Source organism: Bubalus bubalis, chromosome 17, assembly GCF_019923935.1.
Source record: "Bubalus bubalis isolate 160015118507 breed Murrah chromosome 17, NDDB_SH_1, whole genome shotgun sequence".
Lineage (NCBI taxonomy): Eukaryota > Metazoa > Chordata > Mammalia > Artiodactyla > Bovidae > Bubalus > Bubalus bubalis.
Window position 1 is genome coordinate 32684886 of NC_059173.1, and position 14325 is coordinate 32699210.

Below are 14325 nucleotides of genomic sequence, written 5' to 3' on the forward strand. Positions count from 1 at the left end.
TTGGTCTGATGTCTCTTAGTACAGGTTTGCCTTTCCCAGATGGCACCCCACTCCAGTACTCTTGCCTGGAAAATCCCATGGACGGAGGAGCCTGGTGGGCTGCAGTCCATGGGGTCGCTGAGGGTTGGACACAACTGAGCGACTTCACTTTCACTTTTCACTTTGATGCATTGGAGAAGGAAATGGCAACCCACTCCAGTGTTCTTGCCTGGAGAATCCCAGGGACGGGGGAGCCTGGTGGACTTCTGTCTGTAGGGTTGCACAGAGTCGGACACAACTGAAGCGACTTAGCAGCAGCAGCAGCCTTTCCCAGAATGTCATATATTAATACATGTAATCATATAGTGGGCCATCTTCTGGCATCACTTCTTCATCAAGCATCAGGCTTTTGAGATTGAGTCATGCTGTGACATGTATCAGTAGTGGGTTTTTTTTTTGTTGTTTTTTTCCCTGTTCATTGCTGAGTAGTATTTCATCATATAGATGTACCAAAATTTGTTAATCCTCAATCCATATTTGAGTTGCTTCTAGTTTTTGGCAATTATGAATAAAACTGCTGTAAACCATACATGTAAGAATTTATGTGAACATGTATTTTTGTTTTTATTGGCAAATACCTAGGTGTGGGATTCCTGGGGCTACATGCTGTTTAACTTCATGAGAAACTGACAAATTCTTGTTTCCGAAGCAGCTGTGTCATACGGTATTTCCATCTGCAGTGCATGAAAATTCCAGTTGTCCTGCATCCTAATTAGCACTTGGATATGTCAGGTTATATTTTAAGGCATTTTATTAATAAGCTTATATTGATATCGTAGTGTTTTTTAACAAGCAGCTTTATTGAAGTATAATTTGTATACTGTATTATTCACTCATTTAAAGCATACGATCAGTGAATTTTAGTGTATTTACAGGAATGTGCAGCTACCATCACAGTCAATTTTAGAACATTGTTATCACCTCAGAAAGAAAATCCTTGTGCTCTTTAGCTATTACCCGCTCTGCACTACGCTTCCTGTCCTAACTGATCAGGAGTTTACTTTCTGTCGCTATAGAATTTCCTATTCTGGACATTTTGTATGAATGTAATATGCAGTTTTTGTGTGTGCCTGGCTTGTTTGATTTAGCATTATGTTTTCAAGGTTAATCCACGTTGTAGTATGTATAAAGCATTCCATTCCTTTTTGGGGCCAAATAATATTTCATCATGAAATATTATGAGTTACAAGCTGGAATCAAGATAGGTGGGAGAAACATCAACAACCTCAGATATGCGAATGTTACCACTCTAATGGCAGAAAGTGAAGAGGAAATAAAGATCTTCTTGGTGACAGTGAAGGAAGAGAGTGAAAGAGCCAGCTTAAAACTAAATATTAAAAAAGCTAAGATCATGGCATCATGCCCCATTACTTCATGGCATATAGAAGGGGAAAAGGTGGAACTAGTGAGATTTCCTCTTCTTAGGCTCTAAAATCACTGCAGATGGTGACTGCAGCCATGAAATCAGTAGATGATTGCTTCTTGGCAGGAAAGCTATGACAAACCAAGACTGTGTTGAAAAGCAGAGACGTTACTCTGCTGACAGTGATCCGTATAGTCAAGGCTATGGTCTTCCCAGTGGGCGTGTACAATTGTGAGAGCTGGACTGTAAAGAAGGCAGAGCGCCAAAGAACTGATGCCTTCAAACTGTGGTACTGGAGAAGATTCCTGAAAGTCCCTTGGAGCAAGGAGATCAAACCAGTCAGTCTTAAGGGAAATCAACCCTGAATACTCACTGGAGTATTCAGCTGAAGCTCCAGTATTTTGGTCACGTAATGTGAACAGCCGACTCATTGGAAAAGCCCCTGATCCGGAAAAGATTGAGGGCAGTAGAAGAGGGTGTCAGAGGATGAGATGGCTGGATGGCATCATAGACTCAATGGACATGAACTTGGGCAAACTTTGGGAGATAGTGAAGGACAGGGAGGCCTGGCATGTTTCAGTCCATGGGGTTGCAAAGATTCAGACACCCCAGGATGACTGAACAACAGCAACAGTATTTCATCATACCACATTTTGTTAATCTGTTCATAAGTTGTTGGACATTTGGGATGTTTCTGCCTTGAATATTGCTGCTATAAACGTTCATGTACAAGCAGTTCCTTAACAGTTAATGATGAGAATCTTTTCATTTACTTATTTGCTATCTATATCTCTTTGGTAAAAGTCTTTGCAAATATTTTGTCCACCTCCTTTTAACTTTTTGTTTTGAAATAATTTTAGATTTACATAAAAGGTGCCAAAATAGTGGAGAATTTCTGTATACCTGTCACTCATATTCTACTGTTTACACCTTTCAGAACCATGGTATATTTCACAAAACTAAGAAATCAACGTTGGAAAAACACTGGTCACTAAACTATGGACTTTATTTTGCATTTTACCAGTTTTTCCATTTATGTCTTTTTTCTGTTCCGGATCCAACCTAGATACCATGTTGCATTTATCATTTTGGAAAGTTATGTTTTTCCTGAAGTTGTGAGACTTCTATATTTTGGATACAATTCTTTATCAGGTTGAATGCCACTTTGTATCTTTGCAAATAGTTTTTATTTGTAGCGAAATCATTACTCATTGTTTTTGGCTAAGTGCAAATCTGTGTATTTTTAAATGCTGATTTAATTTATGTGATATTAGAAGTCTGTACTTTCCCCATTTGTATTACAAATGGATATGTTCTAGAAATTGTGAGAAAATAATATTTCCTCCAGATTCCACCATAGATAGTTCTGTAGATATGTTCTAGGGAGAATATTTTCATAGTGCTGAAATGCTCCCTGTGTGATGTGAATAACTTTTCTGACAAACATGGGGAAAGGCTCTTTGCAGCACCAGGATGTGGCAACACAGAAAGGTCAGGGGGTCTGGCCCAGGAACTTTGAACTTTGAAGCAGACTTTTTTTTTTTTTTTTAAGTTTAGTGTTTTCCTTTTATAGTGAACCTCACTGCAGAAATATTTTTAGGTTATTGGTAAAACAGATATTGGTAAACATTCACTAGTCCTATGAGTCCTTATAATATAAATAAATTAATTCAATATATGCTTATCAGAAGTCCGTTGTGTTACCACTCACTGTCAGGCTCTAAGGATGCAGCTGTGAACAGCTGAGCCCTGCCTGTTTGGTACACAGTGCTTGTGAAGGGAATCATGCAAACAGGCTATACAGTAAGTCAGGTGTTGACAAGTGTCACAGGAAAAGCTTAAGGTGATTAAGGCCACATTTGGAAGGCTTCACTGATAATGAAGTGGTATTTGAAGAGGGCTTGCCTTGTGGGGAAGGGAGGGGAAATGTCAGAGACTGCTTCACGTGAGGTGAAAGTTGCTGTCATGTCCAACTCTTTGGGCTTCCCTTTCATGGACTGTGGCCCACCAGGCTCCTCTGTCCATGGGATTCTCCAGGCAAGAATACTGGGGTGGGTTGCCGTGCCCTCCTCCAGGGGAGAGACTGCCTAGAGGGGGTCTTGGCTGGTGAGGGTGGAGGCTTCAGGGCAGGAGCCGTGAGGTAGTGACTTGTGGAAGGTGTTGACATCAGAGGTTGGTGGAGAGCCCTGATTGCATAGGGAGTGTGGATTCATTCTGGGTGTGTTGGGGGCTGTTCGAGGCTTTGGGTAGAGGTGTGGTGAGGTCACTGAATGCTGGGTGGAGGATGGTCAGTGGTGGGGAGAGCATGGAATTACGGAGGCCAGTCTGGGGCTCAGGCTGTCAGCTTGTGTGGAAGCAAGTGATGGAAGAGAGCAGTTATCTCATGTGTGTTGTGTACAATGAAAGAGAGCAGACGAGGTGTCCATTTGAGTGGAAAGAAAGGAGACTCATGCATGACTTCAGAGTTTATGGAAGGATGGAGTTAGTGAAGAAAAGGATTTTGGGAAGATCAAGTTTGATGAAAAAGATAGTGATCGGGAGCTCAGTTTTAGAATGAGGAGAGTTTGGAATGCCCTTATGTGATCCAAAGAATTGTTGTCATGTACACACTTGGCTGTGTATTTAAAATGGATATTTAAAATGGATTTAAAATGGATAACCAACAAGGGTCTATTTGTATAGCACATGGAACGCTGCTCAATGTTATGTAACAAACTACTTGGGAAATTTGAAAAAGAATAGATGTATGTATGTGTATAACTGAGTCACTCTGCAGTCCCCCCAAAACTAACACAAGATTGTTAATCTACTACATTCCAATATAAAGGAAAAAGTTGAAAAAAAAAAAGTAATTTATCATCATTAAGTAGTTTGGAGTTCACTGGGCTGTAGATTTGAAGCTCTGGTGCTCTTGAACTGACACCTGATATCTCTTTATCATCAGAAATTCAACTCTTAGTGACTGACATGAGTGCCCCCCCTCCCCCCATGCTGGGGGTAGGGTGGGGGTTGGGGGGAAGTGTGCTTAATAAAATATTTGTTGAACAGATTGGAAGTGCAAATTTCCATACTGCTTTCTCTCTAATGATATGTTTTTACTGTAATAACAGTTTCTGGGATTTGAAGTATGTATTATTTTCTTTCAAATGAGCTTGAGTATAATACAGTGTAATTCTGTCAAGTTGCGAGGAAGTTTGACAGCTTTTCCTACACAGTGATTTCTGGGACTGAGTAGCATTAGTTAGAAAGGAGAGCACGCAGCTGAGCTGAGGGTGTCCACGCTGCCCCTCACAACCTTGGTTCCTGACCAGCGTCCATGGTGCCATCCTCAGCTTCAGCTTCTGGTCCCTGACGGCCATTGGTTTCTAATCTCAGACTATGGAAGAAGCTAAATGTATATGCATCCTAGGTCATTCACAATTGGAAAAAGTGAAGGTTTTGGTAGTATCGGTGTTTTGGCTGTTCTTTTTATTTCATGTGCGTTTGAATCTTACTTTGGCTTAACTTTGCTGGATTTAAGAAACTTACTATATTAGTCAGCCCAGGCTGCCATACCAAGATAGCATAGACTGAGTGGCTTAGACAATGGCAATTCATTTTCTCATGGTTCTGGAGGCTAAAAGTTTAAGATCAAGGGTCTGGCTGACTCGCTTTCTGGTGAGGGCTGCCTTGTCCTCACATGGACTTTTCTGTGTGAATGTAGGGGTCGGGGGAAGAGGGAGAGAAAGAGAAAGCTGTGGTATGGCTCCCTCATTGATAAGGACACCTGTACCATTGGACCACGGTTCCACCCTCAAGACCTGATCTCAGTCTGATTACCTCCTGAAGACCCATCTCCAGATGCCATCACACCGGGGGTCAGGGTGTCATCCCATCAGTTCATAACACTCACCCTGGCTGCATCTCTCAATTCCGAAGTTAAGAGTTACTTTGCATTTCTTGTGTGTGTGTGTGTGTGTGTGGGGGGGGTGCGGCGGGGAACAAAACCTACACCCTTTAAAGGTATTTATACCTGAGGCATCATTCTGGGAAAGGAGAATGAATTTGTGAAAAGCAAATGCAAAAATAATTCAAAGATCTAAATTTACTGGGAAGGATATTTTAAATTTCTGAAATGCTCAGATCTTAGAGTATTTAAATACATGCAACTCATTATTATTTGTAAGCACAAAGAGCAACAATAATACTTTAAAAAATGTTTTCTATCCTTTTGGAATTGATTTAGTGAATTAAGAAATTGTTCATTTGTAACTTGTGTTCAACTAATGTACTGGGGCTCTTAAATTCTTAAGTAGGGTAAATGTGCCCGCACACGGATTTAATTGCATTATTAACTTGCTTAGCATTTTCATGGTATAATCGACTTTAGTCCAGACTGAATTACTAATGGAACCTGAGTGAATATGGTTTAATTTTACCATATAATGTGGCCCAATACATCAACCAAAAGCATCAACCACAAGCATCAACCACAAACTTCCCAAGGGAGGTGCTGGAATGGGAAATTTCTCCGTGGAAATTTTACCTGGGTACCTGTTTCATCCCAGCCTGGCACTGCTGAAAGAACCAGTGACCAGGGATGGATGGACATCTATACTCACATACATATATAAAATGGGTCTGTACCACAGAACACCTAAAAGCTAGAGAGTATTCCCTTCTTTTTGATACAAAATGGGAAGTGTTAAGTTTGTACTTTCATGACTCCATGTTATCTAGCGTAAGTTACAAACACAATGATACATGTAGTCGGGATACAGTTTTTACTGCTACACTGAATAAAGTTTTATCTCTTATCAGCTTTTGAAATATAGATACCTTAGGATGTGGCCAACCTTTGTTGTTAAAATTCCACTCTGTTCACATCTTGAGCTGGGCAAGGACTCTAGGATGCCAATGAGAGTAAAGTGACTCCTCACTCCCCTTGTGGTGGTTAGTTAATATGTGACAGATAGATGCATATGAAGGAATAGAATTTTTCTTTTGGGGAGAATTTTTCCTCCCAGCTTTGTTGTTGTTGGTTTAATGATGAAGATAAGGGAATTTAGGATTTATATTTTAAGTTTGGTTGATTAGAAGGGTTAGGGAAAAGCAGTGTAATAATCTTTCTTTTCTTAAAAAAATTATTTGGCTCTGTCAGATCTTAGTTGTGGAGTGTGGGGTCTTTGTCCTGTCATGCAGTATCTTTCACTGTGGTACATGGACTCTCTAGTTGTGGCGGATGGACTCTCGTTGCGGCGGCGCGCGGACTCCCTCGTTGCGGCGCGCGGACTCCCTCGTTGCGGCGCGCGGACTCCCTCGTTGCGGCGCGCGGACTCTCTAGTTGTGGCGGATGGACTCTAGTTGCTGCGCATGGATTCTCTAGTTGCGGCGCATGGACTCTGTAGTGGTGCGTAAACTTATGAGTTGCAGTGAGTGGGCTTAGTTGTTACGAGGCATGTGGGATCTTAGTTCTTGACCAGGGATCAAACCCATGTCCCATGCATTGCAAGGCAGATTCTTAACCGCTGAACCAACAAGGAAGTCCCCCAGTGTCATAATCATAAGCTGTATTTTCATCTCTTGGTTATTGTTCCCTGAGACCATCTGAATCAGAAATAACTGGACCAGGATACCAGTCACCTAATCCTAGATTAGAGTTAGTCCATATACGTTGAAAGGACACCATCTTTACTACTACCCGAAGGGGATTTCCAGACAGGCATGAACTGAAATAGGTGTGACAGTGAAACGCTCTCGGTTTCCAGGGAATAGAGTCTCACGTGGTTCTGGTGCATCTGGCTGGGCCACATTTTTGGTGAATGTATTATAAGTCATGACTGTAAAATTCTGGGAGGCACGCACTTGCGCATTTCAGGCACTCTGCACATGTGCGTAGAACACATCTGTGTGCATGGCACTGTTCTGCCAGGTGCGCCGGGAAACACAGATGAACAGGACGTGGAGCAGGAGCTCAGGGCCCAGGGAGGGCAGTGCCCACAGGGGAGAGTTTGTGTGACTGTATGGAGGTGCTGTGATGAGGGGGCCTGGGAAAAAAGAGAAGGAACTTTAATTAGTAGGTGTCCCATCACAGACTCAGGGGTGTTTCTATCGAAAGGATTGTATTGACGGTGTTCTCTTCTGCATTTACTTCAAGGTCATTTCAGAGGATAATTCGGTAGTACTTAGGGCTTTGAGAAGAGGATCTTGCCAAATGTAGGGCACACATTTAGGGCATAGAAACACAAAAGATTCTAAGGTGTTTTGAGCAGTGTTTCCTGTACTGTCATTCATACACACCCCAAATGATACAGAGCACTTGTCATTTTTTCCTGACAGGTTATTTAGGTAATTTAAAATCCAGAGTTATAATTATTGGAGGGATATTAAGCTCAAATGGGCTTCCCAGGTGGTGCAGCGGTAAAGAATCTGCCTGCTAATGCAGGGAAATGAGGGTTTGATCCCTGGATTGGGAAGATCTCCTGGAGGAGGCAAATGGCAACCCACTCCAGTATTCTTGTCTGGAGAATTCCATGGACAGAGGAGCCTGGCAGGCTGTGGTCCATGGATGGGGTCGCAAAGAATCAGACATGAGTAAGCATACACTCAACATTAAGCTCAAAATTATTTTCAAGTTATCTTTTGTTAATTGAGATTTGTTAAAAGATTTTCCTTTATTCAGTATTAGCAAGTGGACAGTGAACAAAGCAGGCAAATTTTGGTCAGGCATAAACAACTTTGTATCCTGTTGATTACATAGAAAATACCTAAGTGAATATTTGTGCTAAAAATAGATTCCTTCAGGTTTTTTATTTTGTCACACCAGGGGTGGAGGAGTCATTAAACAGGAAGAAAGAAATCCAGTAAACAGGAATTGCGTGCAGAGAGGCAAGTTTTTGAAAGGGAAATGGATACCCATGCTCTGAGAATTTCAATGGAATGTTTCACGATTATGAGGATATTTTTGAGAATGTTAGATTTGACAGTGTCTGGTGGGGCCTCCTCACAACTATGATGATAAATGATCTTTGCTAGGATTGCATGTTGCAGATTGGAAATTTGAAAGTTAATTCAGTTGGATTTTCGGGGATGAATCTGTGGTGGTGTTTAGCCTTGTTTTCAACACCTTATACTGCAAGGAGATATTTCTTCATTTTAGATGGAGGTAGTTTTGGTATCATTTAGAATGATTAATATACTTCCATAGAGTTAGGAATACTGTATGTTTTTACATATATATATGTCTTTATATATTGAAGAAAGTAGGGAAAATGCCAGCTAGTATTTAAGATGCACTCCCCTCCTCCTGGAAATCTCCGCAGGTAAATAGCACGCAAATCTGGGTTTACCTTTCGGTTTTAACACCCTTTGTTATTTGGAAGCTATATTTGACCTTCAGTGACACTACTAGTTCTCAGAATGCGTGGGGGGGCTTCTGTAATTGCACAGTGTTATGTCGCGTAGGCAGCAGCGTCGGCATTCAGGATTGCTGTGGGCTGGGTCAGAACTGGATGGCCCGGGGGTGTTGTGGGGTACGTTTCTCATTGCAGGGGCCGGGGGTGGTGATGTGAGGACCTTCTCTGTGCTGATTCTCTAGCAGATGAGGTGAAAATGAAATCAAGGCCAGCCTGGTACTTAGCAGATGGGGGCTGGGAAGAGAAAATATAACATGGATGATGCCAATATAACATCTAACGGGGACTTCCCAGGTGGTCCAATGGGTAAGACCCTGCGCTCACAATGCAGGGGGCCTGGGTTTGATCTCTGGTCTGGAAGCTAGATCCCACATGCTGTAACTAAGACTTAACACAGCCAAAATAAATAAATGAACAGTAAATAGAAAAAAGAAAGAAGATAATTCTTTTTTTTTTTTTTAAACTCTAATGGAAGATCTTATAAGCAGTATTATTGCTGGATCGGTTTTGTACCTCATTTTTTTTAAGTATTTTTTTTTAAACTAAGAAGATGCAAACATCTTGATCTAAAACAATGTAGGTAAAATTAAGTCTCCTTCCTAGGTATCACCATCCCAAAGTCTCTAATAATTTTTTATGTACTTAGAAAAAAGTTATATGATCTCACAGCACATTTTGATTAAAAAAATTAAGTGATTTCTGTGCATGACCCTGAGGCCAGCTTCATCCTGCTTAGGGGACATGCTGGTGTCCAGTGCATCCTCAATTATATCCGTAGTCCCACCAGGATGGACATTCATGGTGTTGCCAGCTCCCACATCCCCTTATAAATAAGGCTGTGGCGAGCATCACTATATCTGTGTGTGTATGTGTGTGTGGATGCTTTTTTGAGAAGATACATTAGATTGGAGTCCTGGTAGTGCTTTACTGAGTCCAAGTATATATTAGTTAACATTTTGATAGATACTGCCAAATGGCTCCTTGAAAAAGTTGCACCAATTTGTATTTCTACTACAGTGTATAAAAATCCATGCCAGCAAAGGATTTCCATTAAATGTTTCCAATTTTGTCGGTCTGAGAAGTGAAAAATTGTATTTCAGGGTTCAGATAACATTTCGTTAATTTTATGAAGTTGAACTTTCTTTCATAGGTTTACAGGCTAGTGCTGAAGGTAATTTTAACCAGTTTTACCCGTATGTCAATAATGCCTCCTTCTAAGTGAAGCAAGCTCAACAAACAGTGGGATTCTGAAAGCCCATAGCCACATAGGAGAAATGCTAACATAAAATAACAATGTAACATATTAATAACATAACAATATGACAGAAGTGCCTGTACCAGTGTTGTTTGGGGACATTATGGGCAGAATGGAAGACAGAAGGAATTTCCTATAAACTTTTGAATATGTGTAACCAAACATTTTTCTACATTGTATCTCCATCTAAGATTATAGGACTAGCAATTATATTCTTTATAGCAAAAAATGTTGTCTAGAACAATTGAAATATATGACTTAATTTGAATAATTTTCTTTTTGAAAGGCAAAAAGAGGTGGCCTTAATGCCCTTTAGGACATTGAAATTTAGGATAATATCTTTTGTTCTTTCCTTTTATTATAATCAGAAGTTAATGGATTTATAGCTTTTACAAAATGAGGGACATTTTTCTCATATGTAGTGAATGATTTCTAACAACACCCACCAGCAATTTATTTGCAATATTTGAAAATATATTGTAGCATGGAAAAATCCTGTTGGTGCATTGGCAAATGGATGGACCCAGATGATCAAATACTTCATTTCTCTGTCTACATTTCATGAGTCAGTTTCACACAGCAGCTGTTGTGGAGGACGGGTTGATTTACCAGAATACTTCATGGTGTATACAAAAAAAAAGAAAAGAGAAAAATAGCATGAAACTCATTTGGCAATAAAAGGGTAAACCAAGCGAGTTTGTTGCTTATGTTAATAAATAAAAAGATCACTTTGGAAAACATAAGAGTTCTTAAAAAGAGCCACCCTCCCTCCCTCTTTTTGGTTTTTAGTGTCTCAGCATTTTAAATTACAGAAAACAATGGTTAATTTCTTAAAAGTCTTCTAGCTAATGATAGCAAACATTTATTGAATTCTTCCCATGTAAAATGTGTCACCTACATTATATAAAGGACACTTTATGGGAAGAGGGTTTGGAAGAGCAGTGACATGTCAGGGCTGGTGTAGACCATAGGTGGCTGGGCTGGTGTTGGAATCCAGGGTCTCTTGTTATAGAACTTTCACTCTCAAGCACTGTGTTAAGCTGTATCCAAGTTAGTCATCATGGGGAGTATATGTAATTTGTGAAATTAGAATGAAAACCTATTTATTTTAAAACATTAAAAATTTTTCCTAGAGTGCTTTGAAGGGTTAAGAAGAAACTTGTTCTTTCTGCAATAAATACCCATTTCTTCTAATGTTGTTAGTCAAAAGTATTGGTGTTTGTGCTACTCTTGGTTCAGATCTTAATTTTCCCTTGTTTGGGCCCAAAGATTATGTGAAAAGTAAAAGTATTAGCTGTTCAGTTGTGTCTTACTCTTTGCGACTCCATGGACTTATCTTGCCAGACTCCTCTGTCCATAGAATTCTCCAGACAAGAATATTGGAGTGGGTAGCCATTTCCTTCTCCAGAGGATCTTCCCAACCCATGGATTGAACTGGGGTCTCCTACATACTCCCACATTAAATGAAAGCCCATAAAGCAACAGAGACATAAAAATATATGTTTTGGAATGTCTTGTTTTTCCATCTTGTATATTCATGCAGAATATACTTTCTGGCACAGAATATTCCATTGAGCCCATGACTAGTTGATTAATAAAAGAAGGATTTGCAAGAACCATATAATAATAATGGTTTATCTTAGGCACCCCACTCCAGTACTCTTGCCTGGAAAATCCCATGGATGGAGGAGCCTGGTGGGCTGCACTCCATGGGGTCGCTAGGAGTCGGACACGACTGAGCGACTTCACTTTCTCTTTTCACTTTCATGCATTGGAGAAGGAAATGGCAACCCACTCCAGTATTCTTGCCTGGAGAATCCCAGGGACGGGGGAGCCTGGTGGGCTGCCGTCTGTGGGGTCACACAGAGTCGGACACGACTGAAGTGACTTAGCATAGCATCTTGACTGAGGGCTTGGATCAAAGTTTATAAATTTTTTACAGTTGCAGGGATATAATGCATAAGAGCATCAAATTTTACATGATTATTTTAAAGTTGATATTTTATAGGGAGTGAGTTATATGGAGATGGCATTTCTGACTTTTTTGTGGGGATGGGTAGGGTGCTCTTGGGGAGAAGTATTTTCTCTGATTCTGAACAAACGCCTCTCTTTTTGACAGACCATGTTGTTGCCATGGAGAACTTTAGACACTGTAAACTCAGACTCCAGTTCTAGATGAGAATGTGCCCTTGGGTTGTGTGTGGGAGCTCTGAGAGCAGGTGCAGTCCTGATGTGTAGAATCTGTTGAACCAAGTTATTCTTCAGTAGCCAGAAGCCCGTGGGTCTCTTTTGCAGTCGCCTTTCCTTAGAATTCTTTTTTCCCTTTGCATACTGTGTGTGTGACATAGAAACCGGGGAAAAGCATAGGGGAAGACCTTTTCCTCTTCTTGCCTCGCCTTCCTTCCTCTCAGAAGAGGTCCAAACACTCTTGAGAACTTGGGACATGTCCTTGAGTTCATGTTTTTCTTCTTTTACCCCACTTGTATCTCCACAAGCCATAATTCCCCCTCCCCCCACATATCTTTCTGCAACTTGCCTTTTTCTCAGCCATGTTTTTTGTGGTCTCTTCATGTTGATGTGTATCTGGTTCTTCTATTTTAGTTGGTGTCTAGAATGTCATTGTAGCATAATTAAACCAGTTCCTTAGTGATGGGTGTTTAGTGTATTCTCCTGTTGTATTTCTCTGTAACTCTTCGCTTTCCATGCTGTTGAGTTGTTGGTCACTTTGCGACCTCATGGACTGCAGCATCCCAGGCTCCTGTGTCCTCCACTGTTTCTCAGAGTTTGCTCAAATTCATACTCAAAGTCACATGAATCAGTGATGCTATCTAACCATCTTATCCTCTGCTGCCCCCTTCTCCTTTTGCCTTCAGTCTTTGCCTGCATCAGGGCCTTTTCCAGTGAGTTGACTCTTCACATTAGGTGGCCAAAGTATTGGAACTTTAGCTTCAGCATCAGTCCTTCCAAATAATATTCAGGACTGATTTCCTTTAGGATTGATAGGTTTGATCTTCTTGCACTCCAAGGGACTCTCACAGTTCAAAAGCAGAGCTCAGCCTTCTTTATGATCCAACTCTCATATCCCTACATGACTATTGGAAAAACCAGAGCTTTGACTACACGGACCTTTGTCAGCAAAGTGATGTCTCTGCTTTTTAATATGCTGTCTAGGTTTGTCACGACTTTCCTTCCAAGGAGCAAATGACTTTAAATTTCATGGCTGCAGTCACTGTCTGCAGTGATGCTGGAGCCCAAGAAGATAAGAAAGTCCCACACTGCAGGCATTCTTGACTGCTGAGCCATCTGGGAAGCCCCCAGAAGAGGGTGTTGTGATCAAATTATTTTTTTTGGATTTGAATTAAACTTGGATTAAACAAGTGTATTCCTTGCAGCATTTTTGAAGCCCCTGGTTTTGAAGTCTGTATTTTGCCTCTCTACTGTGAGAGTGGGTGGATGGAGTGTGTGTTCCCTAAACTTCTGTGCCTAGCTGCCTCTTTGCGCAGCATCGTGGAACACACTCTGGGAAGCAGTGTTTTCAATACAAATATGGACAGCAGCAGAAGGGAAAAAGAGCTGGTCTACCTACCTATTGAGGAAGAAGCAAAGTTGGCTCTTAAAGCTATATTGTGGACATTTAAAAAAAATAGCAAATTTAGTTAAAATTTCAGCTGCAGTTTTTCTTCTTCCTTCTCCCTGCATCTATCCCTCCTTTTTAAAAAATGAGACTGTTTTATGTAAATGATGGAACATAACTAGAGAATTATGTTTTTCCCCTAAATAGGTCATTTCTACGTGTATTGATAATATGAGTGCTTAAAAATTGCTTTAAGTATTAAGTGTTAGACTGTCCAGTTTGTGAAAGCACTTGATAGAACAGAATTGTTTAGGGTTAGGTAGGTTTTCCACTTGTTTGTTTGAGAGCTAAAATAATCAGAAGTTCATAGGAGACTGTTATCACACAGAGATGTGCTTTAGAACACAATTTTAAAAGTCTGTAAAATGTGGCATTAATGTTATTCTGAAAGCAGTTGGGGCAGGTGTTACTGGGTCTAGAAAATTCCCTCTGTGATCCTGGTTCTTTTACTTAGAATATTTTATTTGTTTTTGCCCTGGATTTTGCACATCCTAGGAGCAGGTTCATCAAGTAGTACTAATTTTTTACTGTCATTTGTTGTCATTAGTTATATTGTTACTTTTAGTAGTAGTATTAATGTATCCTGTGTTCATGGGAGTTATACTCTGTATAGTTACAGAGAACACTGACTTAGCCAATA

The 14325-nt window shown here is 40.5% G+C and overlaps 1 protein-coding gene across 11 annotated transcripts in view; it reads left to right on the plus strand.

Annotated features, from left to right (window-relative positions):
• The window catches only part of RAPGEF2 (Rap guanine nucleotide exchange factor 2), a 273080-nt gene that overhangs the window by 24237 nt on the left and 234518 nt on the right, over positions 1–14325 (plus strand). The gene's annotated exons all lie outside the window — the stretch shown is intronic.